This window comes from Pan paniscus, chromosome 5 (assembly GCF_029289425.2).
Source record: "Pan paniscus chromosome 5, NHGRI_mPanPan1-v2.0_pri, whole genome shotgun sequence".
In the NCBI taxonomy this organism is placed as follows: Eukaryota; Metazoa; Chordata; class Mammalia; order Primates; family Hominidae; genus Pan; species Pan paniscus.
Genome location: NC_073254.2, coordinates 61,449,602 through 61,467,164, shown reverse-complemented (window position 1 = coordinate 61,467,164; position 17,563 = coordinate 61,449,602). Strand labels below are relative to the sequence as shown.

Sequence of the window (17,563 nt, the reverse complement as noted above, 5' to 3'; positions counted from 1 at the left end):
AGGCAAGATATCAGATATATTGAAGAGTTAAGTAAAACAATAGAGGAGCTTCAAATAAACAGGAAATTATGATCTTCAACAGAAAATCAAATTAATTTTGAACATGAGTGGCTCATGTTTTTTTGTTATTTGGAATGCATTTTTTTGACAAAATCTTACAAAAATAAAAATCTGAGTTGTGCCATTTTACTTATAAAAAGGTTACAAATGTTTTTAATTTTTAAAACATTTTTCTAAATCAAAAGAAAGTGCATGTGATATGTGCAATGAAATAACATTCCAATAAAATATAAGTCAATTAGAACAAGAAAAAAAATATGTACCTGGATAAAAAGGAGGTCCACACACAAATAATCCTGAAAGAAATTTTGGTAAGGATTGTTTTCTGGTCATTGTAGATCAACGTATGCTGTCTATTGAAGAGAAATTTGAACAAATGCTGCAATATAGTGCTATTTTCAGTTTTCTTTATACTATTCCAGCTTCAAAAAACTTGAAAGACATTTTAAAAATATTACCATGCATCTAAACTTTGCTTTAAGAGATAGTTAAAATCACGATATGTGATAACAATTATATTGTAAAATCACGGTATTTTTCATGATAATGCTAATTTATCACAAGTGATTCTATTATAATATTTACACAAGATATGTAACATTTATGGCTATTTCTGAGTTTAAATATTGTTTTAGAGCATTTACTGACGATTCTATAATTGTTATAATTTCTTGTGTCATTATAATTCTATAATTATAATTATAATTCTGTAATGACACAAGAAAGGCTTTTTAAATTGGCATTCTATCAACAGAACAAGATCTTGATTATAATAGCATCATTAGTAATTTTGTTAAAATTCAAGCAAGAAAAATAAATTTTACAAATGAATGTATAGTTTATAAATTATGTCTGTCTTCAGTTTACTAATCATCCAAACTTCCCTGGTTCATTAAGAGAACAAGCAGAAATGGTCAATTAATAATCACTGTAAGCCATCTTTGATATTTTGCCAATTTATAAGTCATTTAGTTAACCACTGCTTAACACATACCTTTTGATATTGTTGTCATGATGGTATATTTGTCAAGGTAGGTAGTTGTAACATATTTTAACAGTTTATTAATACAATGGTCAGTTTTATAAGTGAAATTGGCTTGTCTATAGTCCGCAGTTATTCAATCAAAACCTAATTTAGGGTTTGCTTTGAAAGTAACTTGTAGCTGTCATTTACTCTATATTCAGTTGATTAAGTAAAGATGATTACATAGATAATATGACTGGGCCTGATTCTATCAGCTGAAAGTTCTTTAGAGCAGAACTGAGGTTTTCTGAGGAAGAAGAATTTGCCTTGGACTGCAGGGTCAGGTTGTGCCCAGGAATTCAGCCTGCCCTTCCTGACTGCCTGCTATTAGATTTTAAACTTGCCTAGGGTCTCAGTTCATTTGTGCTGCTATAGCAGAATACCTGAGACTGAGTAATTTATAAATAATAGAAATTTATTTCTTGCCATTCCAGAGGCTGAGATGTCTAAGATCAAAGTGCAGGCAGATTCACTGTCTGGTGAGGGTCTCATCTGATGGTGCCTTACATGCTCTATCTTCAGATGGTGGAAAAGGTGCAAGGGCAAAAGGGCCTGGCTAGTTCCCTCTAGCCATTTTATAAGGCACTAAACCCATCCAAGAGGGCCCTACCTAACTGTGTCCTAAAGCCTCCATCTCTTAACACTCTTCCATTTGGGATTTAGTTTCAACATGAATTTTGGAGGGCGCACAAACATTCAAACCAAGCAGCCTAGCCAGGCCCCACAACTACATATGCCAATTCTTTGAAATAAATCTATTAATGTATATCTTCTACTGGTTCTGTTTCTCTGGTGGAACTCTGACTGACACAGTTAGCTTAATTTATAATTGTTAGATATTAAGACATAGGGTATGTGTCTCTCCATGTGTACTTTCCCCGGTATGTTTCTGGGGCAGGCCTGGAGCCAAGAAACTTCTCCCTCTAAGATGTCTCCCTGAAATTTGACCTCAAATATCTTCCTTTTTTCTTTCCTTACCATCTCCTTTAAGTATCTGTTCTTCCTCGCACCCCCCCCGCCCCCCGCCCACTGGTAGGATATTGACCATTGCATTGAAAATCAGCATACCTTAAGCTCTTTTCTGGCCTCCATATATCAGCTCATAAGCTAATGACTTCTTGTCCATCCACACACTTCTATTTCTTTTATCTCTCATCCTACACTTGTAGATTAGGTACTTCTTAGGGACTTCTTTCTCACCCATTCCTCTCTGCGTGGTAGGTGCCGGGTGCCTGCTGGTCTCATTTCCTTGCCCAGCTGCTCCCTTAGTTCCTGGGTCTTTGCCAGGCCTTTGACCACTCACCTATCTCTGTCCTCCTCAGTCATTCAGTTTTTGAACGCTTGATGGCCTTGGAACTGCTTTCTCATATCTATGCCCTCGTGATTCCTATTTTTTAAATCAGGTCATGAATCTGCGCTTTTTCCCAACCAGTTCTGTGCCTCCAGCTTCCGTGTCTTAGTTCTTCATGGACTCCCTGAGAACAGTAGAGTGAAGGAATTACAGAAACAGTCTAAGTTAGGTAAGGATATTGAGTAACATTGCTAAATTAATATTTCCTCAAACTCCACATACACCTGAAACATCATTAGGAAAATTCTCTTGTGTTTTAATAACAAATTATACACTTTTCCATACTATGACACATAGATTTATTATTTTTTGAGCCATACCAATGATGTTTACTGGCTACAATAATATTTACTTTGTATATCTTTAAAATGTAAGATCAATGAAGATCAATATTAATCGGTATCTAGGAACATATCGATCTCCTTAGTGGGTGTGAAGGGCTGGGGGATGGAAGGAGGAGGGTTGGAACTTTTGTTTGTATTAGGATTTGATCCAGAGTCTCTAATGATAACTGAAGGATCATAAGATAGAAAATGTGGAGAATGATTGCTCTTGCACTTCTGCCACCTATTATTAGAGATATTTCATTTTGTTCCTTTTGACAGCCCAAAGGAAACTTGCCATGTGGTGACAATGAAAGTAGTGAGGAGATACGCTAGTATCAAGGAAAAGTAAAGCCAAAAGTGTTTGAGTGAAATTAGGGCCAAATTCAAAGTGACTAAAATTGTCTCCCAAAAATGTTAATCTCCTTCCTCCACTTAGACTGGTGCCTCTCAAACATCAGATCTCAATGTAAAAATCTCTTTTAAATTCAAATTTGTTGATTTTCTGTATAATTTTATGACTAAGATTATAATTTTTATGTGTGTGTTTTTTTGCACATAGACAATTAAATAGGCCATATAGATTGTTTCAGGAAATCACTGATTTATATATTTAGTCATTCATTTCTTCATTTATTCATTCAACACTTACTAGGAGCGCCAAAAAGTCACTCTATATATTCTTAAAGCATAGCCAAGTGACCATAAGCAAGTTACATTCTCTCTCTGAATTTTAGTTTCCTATCAAAGATAGGAAATCCTCGCATCCACCTTTCAGAATTGTTATCAGAATTTAGTGAAATAAAATCATTCAACCCAGCATGGTACCTTGTACAGGATATATACCCAATAAAGGATAGCAATTATTATTGTTGCTATTATTTTAGAAATTTTGTTTTTCTTAAAAATGCATTCCCAAATAAACAACTGTGTTTTGGATTTGAATTTTCGGTGACTTCTAAATTGGCTTATCCTAATTTCTATCAGATATGAAAATATGGGGAGGGCTGTTGAGCTAACAGCAGGCAGTAATTCTTTCCAAATGACCTTAAAGTTGTATTCAGAATCTCAAAGAGGTCAACACTCTGGAGTTAAAGTGTTTCTAAATTTAAAGAGTTATGAAATTGGGAAATTGCTTGGACCGTGAGATGCTTGGGTTCAGAATGTGTCTCATTTGCCCCTAGTGCTGGCATAAAACCTGGGACCAAGTATGGAAGAGACTTGCCAAATTCTTGGTGCTGTTGGCAGGTTTTCTCTCTCAGGTGCTGGGAATGGTTAGGAACAAGACATCTTAGATAAAGAGTCCTCGTGATTCTCAGACAGCAATAAAGGGTATGTTTTTGTAAATTCCAGTGGGTGTGAAGAATTAATAGCTGGGAAAATTACTGTTTCTGTGAGAAGAAATGACAGTTTATTGAGGCAGACAGAATGGAAGCCATCCCCTGGGAAGGAACCGAAACAGCTCCAGGATCATTCAACAATGATAAGCCAGGGGAAGTGGTTTCCATCCAAGTGCTACCCACGCCCTGGCATGAGGTTCAGCCCAGACAGACTGTGAAGGCAGCTTATTCCGTCTGTACTTCTCATTCCAGAAAAGAAGAGTCAGGGGAGAATACCTCACATTGTTCCCTAACGTGTTCAGTATTTGCAGAATATATTTAGTCATTTAGACCCAAGTAAAGAGACAGCGCATTCTGGAAAAAGTACAGAAATTTAAAGACCTTGTGGAATTTGACTTCTGTGTACTTTTCTATCTCCCAGGTTTGGGTCATCTGCAAAAAGACACCTTCCAGGTTTTTCCAGTCATTGATAGAAATTGGTGTTCCCTTCTCTTTGTCCATTCTAAATGCTCACTGTCTTCATGCCTCCTATCATCCTCTTTCTTATTAATTTAGTTACCCAACAAGTATGTGGCACAAAGAAGCATACAAATTTGGTTAAGACACAGTCAACATGCTTAAAAAATGGTATGAAAGATAAGACACTAGATGCCAGGAAGATAAGATATACAAAAGCTCAGGAAGAAAAATAAAATGTTGCCATTTAAATTGATAAAAGTATTGCAGCCTTCTAAGGCAATAGCATAAAGATGGATGCTTGTTTTAGAAGATATCCTAATTGGGTCATTTGGAGGTGAAAGCTGAAACCTCCTGGGCATTTGGACTGTGGGAGCAAAACAAGAAAAGAGCTGAATTACTCTGCATCATGAAGTGAGAGAAATTAACAACTTACATAGCAGTGAAAGTATAGGACCCAGAAGAGAGGAAGAAGGAGGGCAGTGCCAGGAGCTTCTAAAAAGGAAGAGGAGGCTAGGCAATATGATGTAGATGGAGACTGGAGGAGAACATTGACCGGAAAAATTCCCTGTGGAGTGGTGGGAGAGGGACTTTAGGACAATAATGACCTGGGAACAATTTAAGTGGTTTTCAGCTCTGTAATGTAACTATCCTTCTCAGATCTTCGATAAAAGTCTGTTCTACTTAATAGCCAGTATTAATAGGGCTTTGGGGAAATGGAGGACGTGGGGTTCAACTGCAGAGACCAAGAGTGATGGCTAGGTGGTGAATCATTCAGGGCCATTTCCAGTGCAGCCTTCAGCAAGAATAGCTCAGAAGAATGCAACTCTCCCCCACACACCCTTATCTAAGAATCCCATAGGAATGGAGCGTGGGAGGGTTGGGCTTTTGTGGATTTCCCGCAATACATGGGAAGGGAGATCCAGCCATTCTTTTTTTTCTATATTAAAGGAAATGCTATAAGCATCCATAGGGTTGTTTTTTTGGGAGAGAATTAAATAAGTTAGTCCATGTCAAGGGCTGGGCATATAGTAAGTACTCAATGTGTTTTTGATATTATTATTTTTATTATTATTTGAGTAGCTGGATTATCAAGTCATAAATAGATAACAAATAAGGCTGAGAAGGGCTACTAAAGTGACATAGACAATATGTGCTCTAGGGTATTAATGATGGGAGAGATTACTTCTGGCATCATTTATGACAGAAGGGTTTGTGGAGGAGACAGACTTCATGCTGGGCATGTGGACTTGTTTGAGACTCTGATGAATGACTCTAGCTCCTTGCAGAAGAGGAAAGGACAAGGCTTGTTGGAGGGAGAGAAGGAGATTCATTTGGATCTGCAGCCAAGGCTAAATACAGAAGATCAGAGGAAGTTGCATTGGAAACTTAAACTAGGCTTAGACTGGGACAGCTTTGAATGACAATAGGCATTCAATAGGCAGAGTGTGAGTGCACCACAGGTATCATGGAAGGATTTTTGAGGAGAGAGTATAAAAATAATAGCAGTCCTTTAAGGAAATTAACCTAGTAATAAACCAGTAAATTAACCTGGTTATATGACTGGGAGAATGGAGTTCAGGAGTAGGACAGATGAAGGATAATTTCTTAGTGGTTTAGGCAAGAAGAGATAAATGTAGGCATGGAGTGGTGATAGTGGATATGTAAATACAGTCACATATGGAAGAGATCTGCCAGAGTGAGGATCAGCAGGTCCTGGAGACTAGCTTCGGCCTGGGGAAAGGATGTGGGGCTGGGAAAATAAAGGAGAAAGTAAAGCTGGTTATCACACTTTAGATTTGAACCTGCTAACTAGAAGAATGGTGGGTACTGAAAACAGGACAACAGGTATCAAGTACTTTGGGAAATGCTGTTATTTAAAGAGGAATGAAGAAGAATATCCAGATAAGGAGGGAGAAGACAGGTAGAGGGGAGAGATTTTAGGTGGGGCAGGTGCAAAGAAAATGAGAGAAGAATTTCAAGAAAAAATTGACTGACACATAAAAGTTTTGGGATGAGATAAATGAGAACTTAGAGAAGCTTTTGTTAGCCCGAAGTCATTTAAAGAGAGTGGCTTAGGGAGAGAGAAGTTTAGTAGAGCTTTGAAGAGAGGAGGAAGAGTCTGGGTGATTATCAATCAGTTTTTTGAGAAGTTTGGAGGCAAACTGAAAGGGAAAAGTTAGGATGGTGATCGAAGAGTAGGAAATATTATGTAAGGTTTGCTGGTGAAGATTTTGGAATTAGAGATATAAACATATTTTCAGGCAAAGGAATTGAGGAGTAATGAGGGGGTCAAATCTCAAGAGCTAGGTTACTGAGCCCTGGAAATCTTTGTGAAGCAGCTGTGAGAACCCGGATGTGGCTTGCTCTTTAGTAATATTTTGTGTATTTCTCCACTGGTCACAGAGAGAACAGGGCAGATGGATTGCTAGGGGCCCCAGCACTGGAGTTTGCCAGTAGCACGGCAGAATGTCAAGAAAGAAAGATATAATAAAAAGTTGGCAAAGAGTGTATTTAAATAGCTATCCATAGCATCTGGGTTTCGCAGGAACGTAAGGGTAGCTTGCAGTAGTGGGAAGGCTACGAAGGAGGTACAGAAGAACTGGGGCTTTCAATAAAGGCAGAGGTCCTGTAGAAGTGAGGAAAGATGGTAACAAAATATATCCCCTCCCCATCGCCCCCACAAATTCAAACTTCATCATCTATTTTGAAATTACAGCAGTCCCAGATGTTGACATTCTGGGACGCAGCAATCACAACACATGGTTATTTGCTAAAGTAGAACAAAAGTCATTGGCATTGGGGAGCTCAAGGAAGTGAGAAACATCTTAAAAGGGAAGATGCAGAAATGACAGACATCAATTGCAGAGTGAGGGGTAAAAGTGTGAGCCAGGTGCCAGTATTCAGGGAACAGTGGAAGAGCAAGAATGGTGGATAAGAATGAAAGGAATGGAGGGCTGACAAGGAATGGAAATAATTTGTGCCTCTTGGGGCAGGCACGGTGACCAGAGGGACACCCAAGAAGATGGAAGGGAATCTGAAGATAGAGGCTCCAACAGGGAAGGAAGCCTTGAACTCATTCTGCATTGTGCAAGCTGGTGGGGCACAGAAATGTCTCAAGAGGAAGCAATTCAGGGTGCAGAGATCCAGGGAGACCTGCATGACCAGGGGCTTTGACATTATTACTGTAATGTCTCTTGGGTGGTGAGGTGATTTCCCACAGTCACATCTTTAAAAAGACATGGCCTCTGCTTGTTTGATTTCTCCATCTGAGTCACCAAATGGCAAAGTTTGGTGTGAAGCTGAGACCAGGGCCATCCCTTGCCTAATATGAAAGCCAGAGGTTAGAGAAATTTAGGACATTTTTTCACAAAGCCACAGCTTCCTCCTCTACCCCTATAACAAAAAGAAAAAAAAAAGCGTTTTGTTGTATTCCCAATCCACGTTGGTTTGTTGCTGAACTCCACGAACCAAACCAACAACCCAAACAAAACAAACAGGGTTTATACTCTGATGCAGAATGCCTAAGTCTAGTTGTTAAAGACAAATTCCTTTTTACATCAACTAAATATAATCATATCCAGTTCAAACTTCCAAAGATACAGAGATTTTTAAAGCGAGTCGTCTTTGGGAAATATTTAGGTGTAGTTATTGAGGTTTCGCACATTCTCTCGCGAACATCCTCCCTTTTAAGATGTTTCTCACTTCCTTGAGCTCTCCAATGCCAATGACTTTTGTTCTACTTCAGCAAATCACCTTGTGTTGAATAGTAAAGGGTGTATGGAGTAGACAACCCCAAGCTGTCAGTAAACGCAGTAATCAGCTTCCCTAACAAGCAGGATGCTTGTCCTTAACTCTAAGGACACGAGGTTTCATTTCACGTGGAAAGAGTGAGTGAATCTGAGATGGAGCTAAGGACAGTACTGCCATTTCATCAAGGACTGAACATAATTATGATTGTTCCTAGGCTTCTTTTTCTAGAAACTTTTTTCTACCTCAGTTGTAAGTAAAGAGTGAAAAAGAACGTGTCTACTCTATGACTCAAAATGAGTCTGTTTTTCGAAATAATAGTTTAGTGACTTCTTTCTCTTTCTTTAAAAGACAACCTACAGAGAAAAACAAGCATCTGTATTACACACCATGCAGAATTAAACATTGGTATTTTGACTTTTTTTTCTTTTTTATTTCATACATAGAATACAAAGAAAAACCTCTTTATTCCCTGCTTAGTCCTATTTCATGCCTTCTTCCTCCTACACTGTATTGTGTAGCTTTTCAATATATAGCATTGTATATGTATTTTTTCTACAACTGATCTTTTTCCCTCTGGCTTTTTAAAAAACTTTTACATGTATTTTCCCCCATCCATCTTGATACATACAGACTTAATTTATTATTTCTGTAATAATATCAAAATTTTTCTATTAATGTTTCTATGATGCATATATATATTTTTGTATTATAATTATTTTGAAGAGTGTTGCAGTTGAACACTCTTGTGTTTCTTCTTGTATATATAGGCAAGAATTTTCTAGAATATATGATGTGACTAGAAATTTGAACTATCCTGGACACTGTGAAACTGCTCTCCAAAGTGGTTTACTGAATTATACTCACCAAGCAGTGTGTGAGAGTTTCTAATTCTTCCCAAAACACTAAGCAGGATTTGAGAATCCCTAGTTCCCTAAAACACTTGGTTTAATCTATGTATGTATGTATGTCCCCTCCCTCCCTCCCTTCCTCTCTTCCTTCCCTTTCTCCCTCCTTCCCTGCTTCCCTCCCTCCCTCATCTTCCCTCCCTCCCTCATCTTCCCTCCCTCCCTCATCTTCCCTCCCTCCCTCCTCTACTTCCTTCCTTCCTTCTTTCCTTCCTTCCTTCCCACTCTCCCTCCCTCCCTCCTTCACTTTCTTTTCTCTCTCTCCCCTTCCTCCCTCCCTCTTTCTTTCCTTTCTTCCCTCCCTCCTTCCCTCCCCTTCTCTCTCTCTTTCTCTCCCTTTCTTTCTTTCTTTCCCTTCTTTCTCTTTCCTTCCTTTCCTTCCTTCCTTCATTCCTCCCTTCCTTCCTTTCTCCATCCTCTGTCCCTCTTCCTCCCTCTCTCCCTCTCTCTCTCTCTCTTTCCCTAACACCTTTAGTTTTAAGGGAAATATATGATAGCTGTCAGTTGCCCTTCTTTAGGCCAACATTCCTTTTTTCCCAAGAACAATGCTACTGATGTTTTACATGTTTATTCCTTCTTTGACGGGTTTAATATTATAGTGTCCATACTTCCTTTTTATTTTTATGTGAAATAATGAAAGTTATAGAGCTCCTTAATAGTCCCCTCTTAGAGCTCCATCTTCAATGACAAATGCGATATTAGTAGTTGGCAGAGAAAAACTGACAATGAAAGGAGAGCCTCACCTCTAATGCAGGTGAAGACAAAGCTTGTGTGTCAGTCTGTGATGGAGTCTCCCTTCACAAGTCTACTCATGGTTCTTGCAGAAAGAGCCACATGTTTGTGGGAAGTGATCTTTAAGCACCTAGTAGATCACATTTGTTCTATTATTTGCCATTGATCATTTATAGTTCTCATGATTACTCCAAAATCAAGAATCACTGTTCTCAGGAACTTCCAAACTTCCAAACTTCCACACTGAGCTGTTAGATAAGTCATTTCCCATGCTCCAAATTACAGAATTAATGGAAAATTCATTTTGAAAATAAAAATTAAACAAAACAAAACAAAAAGGCCTTATGTTTGGCTGCTGATCTGGTACTAAGAGCTTTAGTGAGTCAAACCAAACTGATTGGCCAGACCGATCCTTAAAGATAAATTATTTTATATCTTTGATATTTAAAAATATAGATTGTAAGTCACACACACTAAAAATACAGCAAATATAAAAATTAAAGAGAAACCAAACCACACAAATATATTTATGTTTTCTGATTTCTTCCTTTCAAAATGTCACTGTCCCCTATGTTGAACGGTTTGCTATAGCTGATTGATAGTAGGACATTTCTGAATAGTTGCCTATGTGGCAAGAATTCCTAAAAACACTGTCTTAAAAAATACTGAACACCTGAAATGTAAGCCCTTTGCTTATCAAGGTTTTCTTTCCCCCAAGGTACTGGTTTTAGTGAGTCCAAACCTAGGCCACTTTCACCATATTTAGTAAACCCGTGTCCAGTTATTGTTTTACATAGTTCTGCTTTGGGCTTTGCCTGTACTCCTGCCCTAACTGAAACTCTGTGCGCACCTAATTGTTCAGCTGATATCACTTTGTCATTCACTTTCATAATCAACACACTTAGTTTATTCCCTGTTTTTATTTTACATACTCAAGGAACGTATAAAACTAGGCCAAATATTTAAGAAAACAGTTTTGCCATTGAAAATTCCTGATACAACTTGCTGTAAGCACTATCACCTGCCTTCTGTTAAAAGACCATTTTCAAAAGGTGAAATCCTGACTCCAATATAAAATGACATGTGAAAGAGATTTTATTTAACTCATTAATTAATGAAGGGAGTGGTAAAACGTTAGAACTTGTTCAAAGGGAAATCCCAAGAGCAGATATATTTATATAGAGACAATCAGGAATGCTGAACTGAGTTTGCTAAGAGCTACAAAAACTGGCTAATATCCTAACGTGCACTAAAATTTAATGTTTGAAATAACCATTTCTATAGGGTGGAAGGCAATTATATATCTACTGGACAAAACTCATGTGCATTTCTATGGTCAAAAATCATTTGTATTACTATTAGTTTCTATGTCCTTCAGAATTATTAAACATCCAGTCAAAGATGATCAAATGTAGAGACCCCTATAGATTCAGCTCTCCAGCTGTACGTTGTTTGCTAGAAAACTCTCAACACTCTGTTGACAGGACACCCAGTCATCTTTTCCTATTTTAAAGCCTTTCACTATTTTTTCTGACACTTCCATTTCCAATGGAAGTAATATCCATTAATTAGGAACCAAATTGAGACTTCATAAAGTAAGTTCAAATGATTGGCTTAATAAATATCTTTGCTTTGTTCTAGATAGATGCATATATTAAATGACAATTAAATGCACAAAACCAGATATTGAGAATCACCTATGTTTTGATTACCTTTACAGATGATAGAGTATGGGTCTTGTTACTGCAGCTTGTACTCCAATCATCCAGCCTCACCTGGGGCTTCTCACCCATATACAGTCCTCATCAACACACAAAGTGACCTCTTAATTCAGGGGAACCATGAAAAGTAACCAGAATATATGCTTAGAAATTCCAGATGTAATATTGTCATGGAAGTATTCAAAATCATGAAATAAAAAATGACTATGTGGTTTAATAATGTTTCAAAGTCCAAACAAAATGCAGAAGCTAACTGTTGTGTTTTAAGAGCAGTAGTGGCATGTCCCTAGACCCCCTTTTGCCTTTTGACTTCTAGAAAAACAGGCTTGATTCATCAGGGAGCCTGAGAAAGTGCAGGGGAGTCAGGCAGGGTGCACAGAGCCTGCCTGTGATGCACTGCTTCCAGATAAATGCTGACTTCACAGGGGTTTTCCTCCCCTCCCCACCACCTCACTGTTTTCTAAGCTTTGTTCCATTCATGTGCTTCTTCCCACTTCTCCTGTCTTTATCCTTCCTCCCATATCCCTCCCTCCTCTTTTCCTCTTTCCTTTCCACCTCCCCTTCTTTCTCCCTCTCTCTCCCCTCACCTCCAACAGACTCCCATTTCATTCACCCTTGCTAACTTTAGTCCTCCTTCTTGTGGGCATTATCTAAGACTTCACTTTTTGAATAGAGGTTGTTTACCTGCTTATAATAATCTCTGTGAGGCAGCAATACACAGCATATGACAAACTGCAGCATTTTCGTAATATTCAGCAACAGCTCCGCACTATCACCCGTGAAGTTGCTCCACTTTGTAAAACTATAACAACAGTCTTGTGTTTTCCTCTAAGTCGTATATTCTCCTTTCCCTAACATGTAATAACTGTAATTAATTTGATTTTATTTTGTAAATCAATCAAAAATAATTTGATTTTATTTTTAAATTAATCAAAAATTAATTTGATTTTATTTTGAGACCAGGCTGGTCTCAAACTCCTGGGATCCAACAATCCTCCTGCCTCAGCCACCGGAGTAGCTGGGACTTGTACAAGTGCGCACCATCGCTCCCGGCAATAACTGTAGTTGATGACGCTCCTCCTCCTAACATTAAACCCACACAAACCAGACACTGCTGGGTCCTGGATGCTAGGGATATAATGGTGAAGCAGACACAGTCCTTGACCTCACAGAGGGACAGCCCAGCAGGAGACAGAGAGACAAGTAGGCAGGCTTCCTTGCTTTAGTGTTATGAGAAAGACAAGCATGGTTTGCTTGGAAGAACACCAAAGGGGCCCAGAAATTGGAAAATGCATTCTGAAGGATGTGAGATTCAAGGAATTGGATCTTGGAGTGGAGGACATACTTCATTGAGTGGAGAGAGGTGGGGAAGGAGGGAATGAGAAAGGGCATGCGGAGAGCATAGGTGAAAGTGGGCTTTGAGGGAAAGTAGAAGAGATTGGCCATTGTGCATTTAAGGGTTTGGCCTATATCCTTAAGCTCCTGAAAGATTTTAAGCATGGGAATCCCACCATGAAGATGGCATTTGAGAGACATTACCCTGGTTGCTGAGAGGAGAATGGATAGGAAGTGAGGGAAAATATGGGCAAGGAGACCACTGTGTGATTTTTACTCGGTGATGTGTTTGTGGTCTTTGCCTGCTCACACCCACAACCCAGCATCCACCCTCCTCCCCCTCTGCCGCCTTGCAGCAGCTTCCAAGTGTGCTGCTGTTGGAGGACTGACTGTCACCCTGCTGAACACAATGGAGGTAGTCCAGGCCTCTAAACAACTCAGCTTGTGAAAATCCACATGGCCCAGAGTTCCCATCTTCTTTCTACAGCCAGGACTGGCTTGGTGAGTCTACGGCCTGGTACAGTTGCATAGAGCCCTGTGCTCTAGAGAGTCCCCACACTTGCTTTAATGTTCTGTTGTCACCATCTTGAAATTCCTAATTTTCAAATGAGTGGCATCACATTTTCATTTTACGTGAAACCCCATAAATAATGTAGAGGGTCCTACTTCGCTCCACGGATGGTGGCCTCCTGATAATTCTTTAAACTCTAAGGCAAAATGGCCTGAGGGCTTTGGAGTCAGTCCAAGATTAAGAAAGATCAGACTTTCCAAAGACAGAGCTTAGGGGGTCCTGCCTGAGGCTGGGAATGGATTCTTCCAGGGCCTGTTCTAACCTGCCTGTCATCAGCTGCTCTATAACATGACATCTGGACTGGGGCCAGAATATGCTCCAGCTCAGTGGAAGAAGATGAGGACATTCTTGACTTTTACAGAGTTAAACACTTAGAGGAACTTCAGGAAGAAAGCACTTGGTAAAAGGTAAAGTTGGCTGGCCCATCAGCTCCTTGCCTGGGGTCCTGCTGCTTCTTTTCACAGTTCTCAGCATGTTTATTCTCTTCTTTCCAGTGGCCAGAGGACAAGTTTCTTGTTTCCTCTAGGGAGCCTGGAGAGAGGCATCAGGCACCAAATATAGGAAATCATGTGGAGAGGATCTCTTATTTATTACAGTCCCCATATTACTTCCCTCCCCCAAGCCCCCGCCCCCACCTCCAGGCAGTCAGTGTCTCCCGGCTTCTTCCTGCAGCAGAGAACAGAAGGCAGTTCACCTCTGCTCCCGACAGCCTGGGAACCCGCAAGAGCCCCAGCATTTGAAGTCTGGTCTTGTGAAACCCCACCCTCCTCTGACTGTGTGATTGAATGGGATGCCCTCGAGGTTCACCTCACCTGAGAGATTTTTGGGCAGATCAGCAGTAAGGTGTTAAATTTTAGGAGCCTGAAAACTCCAGAAGAGAAAGGTAGGTACCTGCATCGTTTTGATATGTCATGTTAAATGTGAATCCAGCTGCTCTGGAATAGATGTGCATTTCCACGTGGCTTTACTAGCTGGCTTCACGCTCTCAACCTGTGTGTCTTGTGGAGATTTACTGATTTACAAGACTGTGAGGGGCAAATAGTGAGAGGGGATATGACATATGGATTTTTCAAATCTGTATATCTTTGGATAAAGAATGCCAGCCAGTATATAGATCATGGTGGCGATTCTTATTTTCTTTGGAGTGCAAATCTCATTAGAAGTAGTTTTTTTTTTTTTTTTGGCTTCTGCATAAGGGGTAATTTTTACTAACTGCCTTTTCTTTTTAATAGTATAGACCTCTACCATGATTTCTTTATTATTCCTTTCTGAGGTTTTCAGTTAAAGAAATGGTAGATTTGACAGAGAATTTGCTAACAGAAATAGGAACGGGTGTTCCTAATTTAGAGTGCCTATGTGCTATAAGAAAAAAAAAAAAGAGTACTTTGTTCAGGGATCTGGTGGACTTCTGCATTATTTTCTAGAATTTGTGGTTAAACAGTTGTTATTCCCGAGGTTTCCTGAAATTCAATACAAGTAGTGACAACGAATATCCAGGGATGGCTCGGAGGCTGTGGTGGTGGTTGTCTGCAGGGATGGTGCTCACTCCTTAGCTGGGTGCTCTTGTTGGTCACCATTGAGGCTCAAGATGATAGGTCACTGAGACTCAGAGAGGAGCAAGGTCTTATTTAAGTACCACTATAAATTTCTCTGGATTTTTTTGTCATCTTATGTTTTTATTGTTTCATTTTGTCTTCACAACCAGCCTTTACTCTAAGAGAAATAATTTATACGGACTTCATGGAATATCAAACAATTCATACCTATTTATTGAACATTTACTATTCTTTTCTAGCTTATTTAGTTCCGACGCTCATAATTTCTTACCACTTATGTATTTTACCTCAATACGGTCTCCCTCCATTCTATCTTCTATACCTTGCTACAGGGGTCTTGGGAATATGCAATTCTAATAATGCCACTCTCAGTGAGATATATATATATATACATATATCTATATATATATAAAAATTTTTTTTTCTGAGACTGTGTCTCACTCTGTCTCCCAGCCTGGAGTACAGTGGCGCAATCTCAGCACAACCTCTGCCTCTTGGGTTCAAGTGATCCTTGTGCCTCAGCCTCCCGAGTAGCTGGGACTACAGGCACGCACCATCACGCCCAGCTATGTTTTGTATTTTTAGTAGAGAAGGGGTTTCACCATGTTGCCCAGGCTGGTCTCGAACTCCTGACCTCAGGTGATCTGCCCACTTTGGCCTCCCAAAGTGCTGGGATTATAGGCGGGAGCCATGGTGCCTGACCTCAGTGAAATATTTCTATTGCACTCTGTTGCTTACAGCCTTGCTACCTAAAGTGTAGTCCAAGGACTAGCTGCATCAGGCATCAGTCGGGAGTGATCACTTGGGAACAAATTCTTTATTCCCTCCCCAGATTTACTGAATCTGCATTTTAATCCCTGGGTGATGCATATGCACATTAAAGTTTGAGAAGCATTCACTTAAAGAGGGTAGAAAAATCAAAAGTCGGCTCCTTATCATCCTGCCAGCCTCACCCTCTCAGTATCTGACTTTGCAACTAAACTAAGTACCTTGCATTTCCCTAATATGTGAATGCTCTAATGCCTGCCTATTTCTGTGTGTGCTGTCCTCCCTGCCTGGAATACCTCTATTCATCTTCCCCACCCAATTGCCCATTAAGGCCTGGTTTGTACACCTTCATTCCCCTCCATCCATCTTCTACTAAGCGGTTCTCAGGTCTGCGATTTTTCTGGTACTTGGTGGAATGTTTTGACATATCCCTAAGCACATTAAGTGATAGTTGCTATATTTATTTTGACTCTTGAAGAGTTATTGGTCTTCTATGTCTAAACCCATAGCATTTGGCACAGTTTTGGGCACATAGCTTCTGCTCAATCAATTTTGTTAAATGAATGAATGAATGAGCAAATGAATGTGTACATTGTCTGAAAAACCCTGATTAATTATCAGATCGAGATCTATAGTTTGAATCTTCCAAGGATATTTTTAATCCCTATAGCATTTTCCCACACTCTTCTTTCTGAAATGTTGCTGGATTCATTTACTCACCAAATATTTTGAGTACTTTCCATGTGCCATGCCTTTTAGAATCTACTTCTTTACATCTATGTGACAGCCTCTTTCATTAGTTGTTTCCCTATCAGTGCCCCTCATTCTCTGCCGCTCGAAGTCAAGGACTCACTGAGTCCCTTTCACAGGGCAGGCAGTGTGCTATGTGCTAGGGATATGATGGCAAACAATATAGATGTGAGTCCTGCCTCCATGCAGCTCTCATCTGGAGACTTACTTTTTGTCATCCTCTATGCTACCTCTCTTTCATGGAAGTATTAAGGAAAACTGAAATAAGCTTGATCCCTAACAAATGCTGGCACATCCAAGTAAAGGCCTTGAGAGCTTAAAGCTTGAAGTCAGTGTGGTTCAATAGAAAGACAGCTGAACTGTGCTTTGGGGCCCCAGATTTTGCCCTGTACCTGCAACTATCTTGCCATGTGACCCTTGGGTGGGTCCACAACTTTTCTCTGAACCTTGAGTTTTTCAAGTGGTGAAAAAGACAGAGAGCTACAGGGAAGAGAATCCCTGATTTCAGAGTGCAAAGAGAAGACCATATCCACAGAGCCTCTGCACTCACATTCTCTCATGCTTCATGGCAATTTGGAAGGCGGTGCTCTGTATTTCTCTGAGTCAAGCCAGCTCGAAGAGATCTTAAGAGAGCCATTTTATTACTATGCTCACATGTTCAGCTATTGACATTAACATTGTGCTTTGGTAATTCCCCAACAGCACAGTTTGCCTGTGACTCCTGGAGAGCAGTGCCCTGCAACTCAGAGAAATCCATGAGGCATTCATTGCTGGGTGCAGAGCTGCTTTGAAGCAGGTTAGATGAGGAGGGAGGAAAGGCCTCCATTAAGCAGTCCCTGCTTTAGGAAAGCAGCCAGGAAAAGAGGAGGAAGTAGCTCTACCAAGTGGTGCAGGAAAAACCTAGAAGCACGTAGACAT

At 39.8% G+C, this 17,563-nt stretch overlaps 1 protein-coding gene across 2 annotated transcripts in view; it reads left to right on the top strand.

Annotated features, from left to right (window-relative positions):
- The first annotated feature begins 14,248 nt into the window (after positions 1-14,248).
- ADGRF5 (adhesion G protein-coupled receptor F5) overlaps positions 14,249-17,563 on the top strand; it is a 102,197-nt gene continuing 98,882 nt past the window's right edge. Inside the window, exon 1 of one of the 2 annotated variants that reach the window (XM_003833195.5) lies at positions 14,249-14,454. The gene's annotated coding sequence lies outside the window, so the exon portion shown is untranslated. The remainder of the gene's footprint in view (positions 14,455-17,563) is intronic. The other variant, XM_008958681.4, reaches the window with a different exon arrangement.